At 45.0% G+C, this 10,620-nt stretch overlaps 1 long non-coding RNA gene across 1 annotated transcript in view; it reads right to left on the bottom strand.

Moving 5' to 3' along the window:
- Positions 1-5,027: 5,027 nt before the first annotated feature.
- The window catches only part of LOC136300152 (uncharacterized), a 58,993-nt gene continuing 53,400 nt past the window's right edge, over positions 5,028-10,620 (bottom strand). Inside the window, exons 2-3 of the long non-coding RNA XR_010723635.1 lie at positions 6,292-6,454; positions 5,028-5,229 (exon numbers count right to left, since the gene is read on the bottom strand). This is a non-coding gene — a long non-coding RNA (uncharacterized lncRNA). The remainder of the gene's footprint in view (positions 5,230-6,291; positions 6,455-10,620) is intronic.

The following is a 10,620-nucleotide window of genomic DNA, read 5'->3' as shown; positions in this document are numbered from 1 at the left end:
GGGAAGGAGAGATGGAGAGACTGAGGAGTGGAGGGAAGGAGAGATGGAGAGTCTGAGGGGTGGAGGGAAGAAGAAACGGAGAGACTGAGCGACGGAGGGAAGGAGAAATTCAGAGACTGAGGGATGGAGGGAAGGAGAGATGGAGGGATTGAGATGTGGAGGGAAGAAGGGACAAGAAGGATGGAGGGATGGGAGGAAGGCGAGATGGAGAGACTGAGGGATAGAGGGAAGGAGAGATGGAGAGACACAGGGCTTTTGTAGCCCCTACTCACTTGGGTGGGGATGCAAGGAAGGTTTGCTGTGTAACGTGAGCTTAAAACTTCCAAATAGTTCTTCAAAAAACCTAATAAAGTTCCAGCTAGCCAATCCCAACACTCCAACTAAATGTGGGAGCAGGTTTTGTTTACTTATAAACAAGTAAAGCAATTAAGTTAATTTAGAATTAAGATAGAAATTGGATCACTGAAAAATTACAAATGCGGTGCAGAGAACATTTAATCACTCCAGGATGTTCTTTCCACTTTTGGTTTGACTTTCTTGATTGTTTCCCCAGTAGGGAAAGCAATGACATAAGACAGTTTAACAACAGAACAATGAAACAAGGAAATAAAAAAGTGGAATAAGTCTCACATCATATAAACTTACCATAAAGATGCATATCAAGCATTAGAAAGTAGCAAATCGTTTAAGGCTGAACAGTCCAAATCATTAACTTTTAATATAAAGTTACTTCATATCTCATCACACTGATGTTTTTTATCTCCTAGACTAATAACCATTTTGCTGAATGACTTCCTGCATATTAGCTGCTCTTCTTCTGTGAGGACATAAAGGAAATACAAAACTGTTAGAAAAAAAAAATCTGCAAGTGTGAAAGAAAAAGAAGCCTTTTACTTGCATTTTTGAATCAACTCAAAGACCTGGAGTACACAAAGCTTTGTCTGTTTGCTTCAGATCTTATACATCAGGTATTCTGAAAATTCAGGCAGACCACAGACTTGTCTTACCTTCTGGATTATAGAACAAATATAAAACTTGCCCTTAAGCAGAAACTGCGCTGCAAGCACAAGAAGCTGCCAACTGTGGGACTAGATATCTGCGATTCTAAGACTGTGTCCTCAAAATTTGCCTGGAGATGCTTGAAGAATATTAAAAACACAGGCAGCCCCTGCTTTTCTTGGGGGTCTGTGTCTCGAGGGTGCAGAAGAGGCAGGAAGGTACCTGTTAAAGCAATACCATCTAGTGGCAGATGCAGAAAGAGAACCCAATCCCCAACAGGAGCGGAGCTGAAAAGACAGTATTTAAAACCAAAACCACCTGCTTGAGAGTACTTTTTTTTTTCATTACTTGTTTCCATGGTAATGTATCAGAAAGAATGATATGCAAATAAATACTTTGTTGATTTGTTCTGTGAACCTCTACACCTGAGGAAAGGTGTTCCATGAGAGGTGAAATGATGGATTGGCTAACTCTGGAATTCTCCATGATAGTCCAGGCTGAAAGCCCAACAACCACAGAGCATGTTAGGTAGCTGGCCACCCATCTTCTGTGGGAACAGAATCACAGTGACATTAGTGCTTGGGCTGGCAAAGAAAGCATTTATCTGGGCATTACAGGGCTATATTCCCTGTTCTCGCACATCCTAAGATAAGTTAGAGCAAAGAGCTTAGACTCCCCTATTAGCTAATGGAACCTGGAAGTCTCACAGGGTAATTTTCCCCCTTTTCTGGCTTTGCCCCTGGATTTGTGGATTTGTCCTGTGGCAGGCAGTGCTCTGGAGGCTCTAACAGCTGGGCAGCACCAGGTCCCAGCAGGTGACAGAGAAAAAAAACCTATTCTCTTTCTGAGCTCACAGGCACCACTGGAAGCAAGAGACTGGCTTAAGCAACTTAATGCAACTAGGCAGTGACTTGTATCAGCGGACCAGGTTTTGGGGTTGGCACATTAACCTCTAGACCAGGGCTCAGGGCACTGGGAGTAGTCGGGGAAGAGACATCCCTCAGTCACAGTCGCAGGGGATTGTGCAGCAAACATTGAGTGCATTCCTCAAGCCCACCCATTCCAATAAACTGCGAAAGCTGCTGTTCCCTGGACAGATCCAAAGACACATTTTACAGACTACAGAAACACCCATGGATTTTATGGCTTGCATACTGTCTGCTCATAAAAAGGATGTTGTTTTATGTAATAGGAACTGTAATACTTTATGCCTACTAGCTCTCGGCTGGCAGAAAGCTGCCCTCAAAAGATGCCCTCAGTGGCAGAATTGACCTCAGCTGTTCCTTGGCTTGCAGGTGAGAAGAAGCAGGAAAAAACTTGGGTCTCCAGTAAGTTCTTTAGAAGGGCCTGGTGTGAAGCATTCCCCTTTGGCTTTCAGATCAGTAGGGAATAAGATGGAAAGGGTCCTTTGCAGGGGCAAGGTCATTCCATGCCCATATGGCTTTCCTTCTGTTGAAGACATTCCTGGCAGTCAGGTTGACCAAGTGGTTACTTTGCAGCCTTCCTCAGCACTTGGGGTCAGATGAAAACAGGGTGATGCTGTTTGCAGACAGAAAGCAGAAAGTTTTGGTTAAGAAAGAAAATTGATAGATATGAACGCATACATACAACCAGCAATAAGAAAGACAGTGCTTGGGAGTAAATAATACTGTAGTACAATTAGTGATACTACTATGTGACTGCATTGTGTGGGAGGATTTAAAAACCTGTCATTTCATTGTTGAAACAGTCCTAAAAGTGAAGAATTTCTGATGAGCTTCACAACATCAGTTACATGAAAATTGCTTCCCCTTCTCACCTCCCCTGGAAAATCTCTATTTTACTTTCATTGCAGCTGACACAAAAAATAGTCCCTGTTCATCCTGTGTCCTCGAAAGCATAGCAGAGACCCGGCACACTGGGCCATCCACACAACAAAATTTATAAACTTTCAGAAAATTATCAGCTTTCCCACCAGCCTGTTACAGACTAAGCCATCCATCAGTATTATAGTGATGTTATTTGCATTCTCCAATAAAATAAATGGTAATATACTTATAGCCATACAGGATACCAGCAGCTTAGGATGTAAGCCAGACTTAATTAATAAAGTAGCTAAATTTTAACTGACACTGTGGCTTCAGTCCTGTCCTTTGCATTTGGCATCTTAACTAACTAATAAAATTCTCCAAGGTCAGCTACAGTGACAGGAATTATTTGTTTGGATCCAGTACTCACCCAAAAGACATTTGCATCCAGCCAGAGCCTTAGTTTGGCGTTCAGGTGAATGAACACTGCTCAAAAGACTTGACTTTATGTGCTGACTCTCTCTGCTGATGATGTGCTTCTGAATATGCATCAGACAGAGCCAGCAGGTTCCCTGTCAGCTGGCCTGGAGCTGCTTTTCCTCTTATTTGAAGGCAATTAGTCTTTGATCATACATTACCCTCATCAGCTCTCCAGCAAGCCTGGAGCAGAGCGCCTTCACTCACAGTTTGAGTTCCCCAGCCCTTTCCCTATGTTAGGCATTCAGAATCTGCATGCTTTGGGGTTTACCTCTTCTATAAAGGATAATGCACGATGCTACAGGGTCTGCCTTTTTTTACCTCCCTTCATGCCGCATGTGGAGGCTGCAGTGCCCCACTCCTTCCCAGAGCACAACACTGTTCTCGTGTTTTCCTCCCACCTGGGGGGCTTCAGTGGGACACGAGCAATGCAAAGCCTCCTGAGGAGCTGGGAAACAAGGTCCTCCTCAGAGAACCTCACTCAAGTCTGTGTAGGTCAAGAAAACCATACCAGAAACGTGCCCTGCCAGCATGCCAAGCCTTCCTCTGATTCACTGTAGGTCACTACTGCCTGCTGGCCCTGAGGACAGCAAAGCTCCACCTCAGAGAGCTCAGAGAAGCTCGGGCTGCTCAGCTCCCCGAGCCCAGCTGCTGCTGGCTGTTCCTTTCCTCCCTGGAAGCAATACCTCCACTGAGGGGGAACTGCAAGTGCCCTTGAGGCTGCTTCCCAGCCCTGATTTCACAGCTCCTTTCACCACAGGGATGAGGATTGGGAACCGGAGTGAATCGCACCAAATGAGGCTTAAGTCGAGGTAAGCCCGAGTTAATTTAGACTTGCAGGATCATTAAGGTTGAAAAAACCCTCTGAGATCAGCAAGTCCAACCATTAACCCAACACTGCCAGGTCCTTGAGTGCACCATGTCTCCAAGCGCCACAGCTGCACGTTTTTTAAACACTTCCAGGCATGGTGATTCCATCACTTTCCTGGGCAGCCTCTTCCGATGCTTGACCACTCTTTCACTGAAGAAATTGCATCAGGTTAAGCTCGAGAAGAGACCTGATGAAAAGTGGATGCTTCTAAGAGCCTCGTGTCCACTAGATTGCAAAGAGGAGTCACCTCTGCCTGCCGAAAACACCGAATCCTTTCTGTGCTTCCCAGGCTCAATCCCTGCTGCTGCCAGGACTACCGCACATCACTCAGATGACAAAGTCCCTCTCTCGAGCAGGGCTGGGCGCAGCTCCGGAGACAATCTGGGGCACCTGCAGCCGCAACCTTTCCCTGCTCGGAGCAGCCGATTTCCCGGAATCCCACCCGGGAGATTCCGGGCTCCGGCTGCTCCTGGGCAGGCAGCATCCCCTAGATGGAGCTGCGCAGCTGGGAATGAGCGCCCGGCACCATCCCATCCCATCCCATCCCATCCCATCCCATCCCATCCCATCCCATCCCATCCCATCCCATCCCATCCCATCCCACCCGCCCATGTCCGCGACCTCTGCCTTGGGGCTCCCGTGCTCAGCATCGCTGTGCTGAGTCCCCAGAAAGCTCAGCCCATCCCACAGCCCTGCAAGGATGGCTGGGTCTGGAGGTTTATTTAACTCTGTTTCGTTAAATCCCGTGTTTTAAGCCTTTTCCAGAAGCTTTTCTGAAATTGTTTCAGTATAGAAGGTATCATAGCTGAGCCCTCATCAAAGAAGTTTATTTCTAGCTGTTAAGAGGGGCTGTTAGTTTAATTGCATAATATTTTATAACCGAGCATCTATTTCTCATTTCCAGACTGCAGCTTTGCAGTCCTTACTTGCTCTGCTCATCAGTGAGCTGTGAGATACCTGAACAGAGGCTCAAACCACGGCAGCACCTGTGAGGACCCAGCAGCAGCAGAGTCCCCAGCACACAGCTGTCCTCCCACTGGGATTGTTCTTGCACTGGGACCACTGGTGCACATCACAGCCCTTTCTGCAGCGGACCTGGATGCAACAAAAGGCCGGGCATGAGTTCAGAAAGAGCAGGAGCTGGTGATGCTCACACCAATCCAGACTTCACTACGGGTGGTTACCCTGTACCTAAATTATGACTTTTATTATGTGTTTTTCTGGGATACAAATACTTTCCTTTTTTTTTAAAATGAAGTTAATGCTATATAGCAGAAATCACAGACTGAGCTCTGAAGAATCGACATTAGCATTTTTTGTCAGGCCAGAGTCTGGCTATGAAAAGAGAGAAAACTGCTGTTGCCTTGGGTGAACACTGACAGGTTGCTACAACTACACTGCAGGGGAAAAATTGTGCTCTGCATTAGCTGTGTGAGAGCAGCCAGCCTGAAGGTGACAATTTCCCAAGACAGAATATCTCATCTACCCAGACACTAGGTCAGGTGTAAACACCCTTTTCCTTTGATACACAAGAGCATAATTACAGTTCCTGGAACTGCTCTGGGAAGAACACTGATAACTTTCCCCTGCTTAGAAAATGAAACTCACAGGAATGCCTTTTCCTTCTCCCTTTTGTCCACAAAATGATGGCCAGGAACTCCCTCAGAGATGTATTTTTTTCACTCTGCACATGCCACTTCTGATCAGTTGGGCTAGATCCATCCACAAAAGATGCTGAACAGTTGGTGTTTAGCCCACACAAAGTGCCATCCGCATCCACAAAACAAGGTTTTCCTTTACTTTTCTCACCTACAGGATTGGATTCAGCTGATATTTTCAGAGCATACAGAAGCCAGAGAAGCAGCTATTGTCCTCAGCTCATTTACCCTGTTTCAGTGGTTGTGTGCTCATCCCAGACTGAGGAGAAATGGGCTTTAGTCCTGGGATACACCTTTAAAGTTTAATTCACCTCTGCCTCCCAGGGGACTGCCCCCAGCTATCCAGCAACAAACGAGTCTGGGATGGCCACTCTCTTAGTCTGTTGACTTTACATAATAAAAAGTCCTTACTGCTTTCAAACTTCCAGCGTTTCACACAACCCCCAAACGAATCTCCAACACACACAAAGATTTTTCGGAGAAATAAGATTCCTCTTACAAGTGAGAACGTCTAAACATCATCCAGAATGCAGCAACATCTTCTCAGCCCTGCTGGGAGTCACAGGCACCCCAGCCCATTGTAGCTAGCTCCAGGATGAGAGCAGAGCAAGGAGTTGTAGGGGATGATTGCACATCTGGTTGGAACGCAGTGGAAACTGCTCCTGAAAATACAAAAAGCAGCAGGTGGAATCTAAACAGAGCAGTGAGGGAAATGAACCCTTACTTTTTCCCCCCACTGTATGGTGATTGTGAAATTTTTTATAATCACAAGTAAACAAGGTGTTGTCATGCCTCACTCGATACACCATGCCCCAAAATACCTCGACTTGCTCCTCTCACAACAGGCAAAAAACTCCCATCTTGTTCTCCAACAGGGGTTTTAATTTTGCAGCCTCATGTCCCCGTACAAGCCTGGGCTGGTTTTATGAATTCTGATGATGTGTTGCAGCCTAATGTGGCAGCCTGATAGATGTAGACTGAAGGTAAGGAAGGGGGGGATTTAATAACCCTGGCCTGGGCACTGAGCTGGTAATGAAGAAGGGTTGTTATTAGTCATTTGCATAACATAAAAGGAGATCCAGATCTAGGCTTAATAAATTCTTCCTCGTATAGAATAACACAGTTATAGCCATTTCTATAAAAATGTCAAAGCTTTTATGTGAAGTAAGTATTTCTTCAGAGCATAAAATACAGTCTTACAACTCCATAAAAATCACTTGTGTCACCACACTGATTTCTTTGAAGTGTCACTAAAAAAGTCAGGGTTGTGAACAGAAGCATCACTCCTGTTCTCACCTGGGATGTGAGACAGCACAATGAGAAGAAGAGCTAAAGTTAGGGTGCAAGAACGAAACTGGGGACACTGAGGAGCAAACATAGAGAAGCAACGCCCTGGGTGTGCATCTGCTCTAAAGTCACACTGCCTTTTCTGTTTAGGTGAGGTTTTGGCCCTGAAAAACTCCAAGTCATCACCCAAAATCAGGAGATAATTGGCTTAGAGGCGGGTCAAATCCCCAGGCAATGGGAGGTGGATGGATTGGGTGACCAGGCAGCAAACAGCAGCCCAGCACTGTGCAGTTTGTCCTGGTACCAGGCACAACATGCAGAAGGCAGACGCAGGTTCTCAGAGACAACTGGTGATGCTCCATGTGGAAAAAATTACAGCAGCAGCGGGGAAAATGCAGCTGTGAGCAGCCTGACTGTGGAGAGATGGAGGTGGTGTTGCAGGAGCCTCAGCCACTTGCTCCAGGTATTTTCCTGTCAGGCATTGTCCCCTTGGAGAGCCGCACATGCTCCATGCCTGGGTAAGTTCCTGTCTCTCATGCAGTGCTCTGATCCCCCCGAGCACTGCAATGTGGAACATTGTTTATGGGTGTGCAGAGACATGCAGTAAAATATGTATTTACTGCTCTAGGTAGTGCTGAGTGTAGAACAAGCCTTTCGTCCTTATGATGTAGCCACCCCTCACAGCACTGATCCTGCCACACTATTTGCTTGAAAGCCCTAAACTTGGACTGGTCTAAGAGAGACAGACTTATTGAAAAGCAGTGGGCTACTAAAGTCCTTTCACAAACTCTGTGTGTTAAATTCGTGTTCCAGGCATCTTAAAAAGCATCTGTGCACCTTCATTTTAAAAATTAAATTGTGACAACTCACACCAAGCAAAGGAGTTTTCAGGGCTCACGCTGACCATGCTGCACCTCTCCAGCCTGGAAGCACTCTGAACTCAACATGTCTGGAGAGAAATATTTGAGGTATCAATTTCGCACCCTCTGCTCTTCCAGTCAGCATTTTCCCCTGAGGGCATCTTCTAAAACCCATGGAGCAATAAGCATCCATATTCATTAAAACAATCTTTTATTAACTTTGTTAGAAAAAACTTTCACCAAGGGGAAAAATAGACCACCTCTAATTTTAAAAGTGATTTCCTCTAGTCCCAACAGTTATTCTCAGAGGCAATAATACTCCAATAGCAACAAGATTCTCATGCACTACTACAGAGCCTTTCCTGCCTCAGTGCTTTTAAACATATTTCTCCCTACTCTGTCCCCCAGAATTTCAGCAGAATTTCAGGCCACACAAGGGGAACATGGTTATCTCATCCAGCCCACAGCCAAGACCCATGGCTGGGATGTGACCAACTGGAAAGCAAGTCATGGTTTTCTTTGGAAAGGGGCCGACTGAGCCCAGCTGTCTGCCATGCACAGAGGCCTGCTGCTACATTCACAAATATTCAGACATCATGGGGGATTTGGCTGCAGCTCTGCAAGGTGTGAGAAATTTGTTTTTAGGCTCAGAGCACTTGATCAAAAACATCAGTCACACAACACAGCCCAGCAGTCAGGTACCAACCCAACCAGCCACGTCAGATCTGCTCGAGACTTTCCAAGGAGTGACTTTGGGGCAGAAATTTCCGCCCCGGATGAAACACCGCTTGTGTTCCTGCAGCCAGCACAAAGCACACAGGCTAGCATGCTCTAGCATGGCCATGCTTGTGTGCAGGCATTTGACCACGGAAAATGTTCTGGGAGATGGAATCACACGGATCCAATATTTAATCAACTGAAATTGTCCAACATTTTCAGTTCTGCTCCCATGTACCACACAGAGCATCATGCATTGCTGTCCGTTCATTTGGTTGAGTTCAGGCAACCCAAGGAGTAACAGTCCTCAGGTTTTTTGACACAAATAATCCCATTCTACACCATGCTATGAGTCAATGTGAAGATTTTCAGGCTGTCCCAAAACCTGGAAAAGCTTCTTAGGCAAATTGCATGGCTCCACTGAGATACACACTCCTGATTTGACTGAAGGGTAGTGAACCAGTAATCCTCTCTCTTGCTTTTTTAGAAAGAATATGCTTAAAACCGCACACACAATGTACGTACCACACAACTGTGATTAGCACCACAGTGATTAGCAGATATTCTTTGCAAGAAAAGAGCAGAATACAGCCAGTGACACGCACCCCAACTTCCACATGCATATAAGACATTCTCCTTGAAGGGGAAATTATGGTACATGGGGTGAATAAATCATTCCGGGAATATTTGGGGATGTCCCACACTTTCTCACCACTCCCGCAGGAAACAGAATGTGGAGAAGCTAAAATAAATTGGAGAGATGAGCAGTAATTTATTTTCCCGTCTGGAAAAGATAATTTAACTACTCAATTAAACATTGCCTAAAGCCATACTATTAGAGCTGCATATCCCATCTGTAATACAGATGGATTTTGCTCTCTTATTACTGGTCTTCATGCTGTCTGGTACTTAAAAATTCTGGTTTAATTAGATGACACCTTCCACAAATGCTGAGCTATTGGCACATAATTCAAGCAGTGTCTAGGAATTTTTGCCATCCAAGAAACCTTCTGTAGGAATCTTATGTTCTCATATCCCTGGCACAAAAGAGCAGGTTGCAAGCAATACTGAATGAACTGATGAAATATTATTTCTTACTTTGTGTTATTTTGAAGCACAGGGCTTCAGTCTGGCCTCTTTTCTTTCATTTTTCAGTAGTTGTCACCCAAGACCATCCACAAATGAGATGGTTTTACAATCTATTTTTCATTGATTTTTCTTTAAGTGTTGATTCAATATTGAAATAGGCCATTTTAATACTGAATTATGAAGTTACTATGCCCATTATGAGGAGATTTCACTCACTGCTTCCCTCTGGGCTCTGCTACAAGTGGAGCATTTCAGGAGCCTGGAAATGCCTCCAATCTCCTTGTCAGATTTTGTTGTCCATCTTATTTTTGTAGCTGTATTACATCCTTTACCTTAACAATGGCGCCATTGGAAACACAGTATATTCTGATTTCTTTCTGTTCTACTACTTTCTTGAGTCATAGGAGTCAGCCGAGGCAAAAAAGAATGATGGAATGTGCAAAAACATCTGTTTAGGTTGTTTGAATGGTTTTAGTCTGAATCTACTTCACTCCTCTGCTGCTTGCTTGGTAGCAGTGGTTAATGGAAGAGTTTGGGACAACTCACTCAGCCTTCAGACATCCCTGGGGATGGCAGGAGTGTTGGTAACTCTTAAACAACTGTAAATACCGTCTATGTTCACTGGACCCTGCAGGTTCCATGAAATCCCATGAAGACCAAGCCAGGAGGCTGACCTCCTTCAAAAAGCCTTAGAGATCGTTTAAAAAAATGAATAAAAAGAATTTCCGAAAGATAATTCCTTCACTGTTGGATTTTTAACAGAAGCTCATCACATATATCAGATCCCTGGGTACATATGCAGATGTTTCAGCCATATGCAACAGCATATGGCACGTTTCTCTCAATAACTAGTCTTTTCTTCCTCTGCAAGGCTA

This window comes from Chamaea fasciata, unplaced genomic scaffold (genome assembly GCF_029207755.1).
Source record: "Chamaea fasciata isolate MVZ Bird 193981 ecotype frontalis unplaced genomic scaffold, bChaFas1.0.hap1 SCAF_22, whole genome shotgun sequence".
Lineage (NCBI taxonomy): Eukaryota > Metazoa > Chordata > Aves > Passeriformes > Sylviidae > Chamaea > Chamaea fasciata.
Note: the sequence above shows the minus strand (reverse complement) of the source record. Positions and strands in the feature narration are given on the sequence as shown.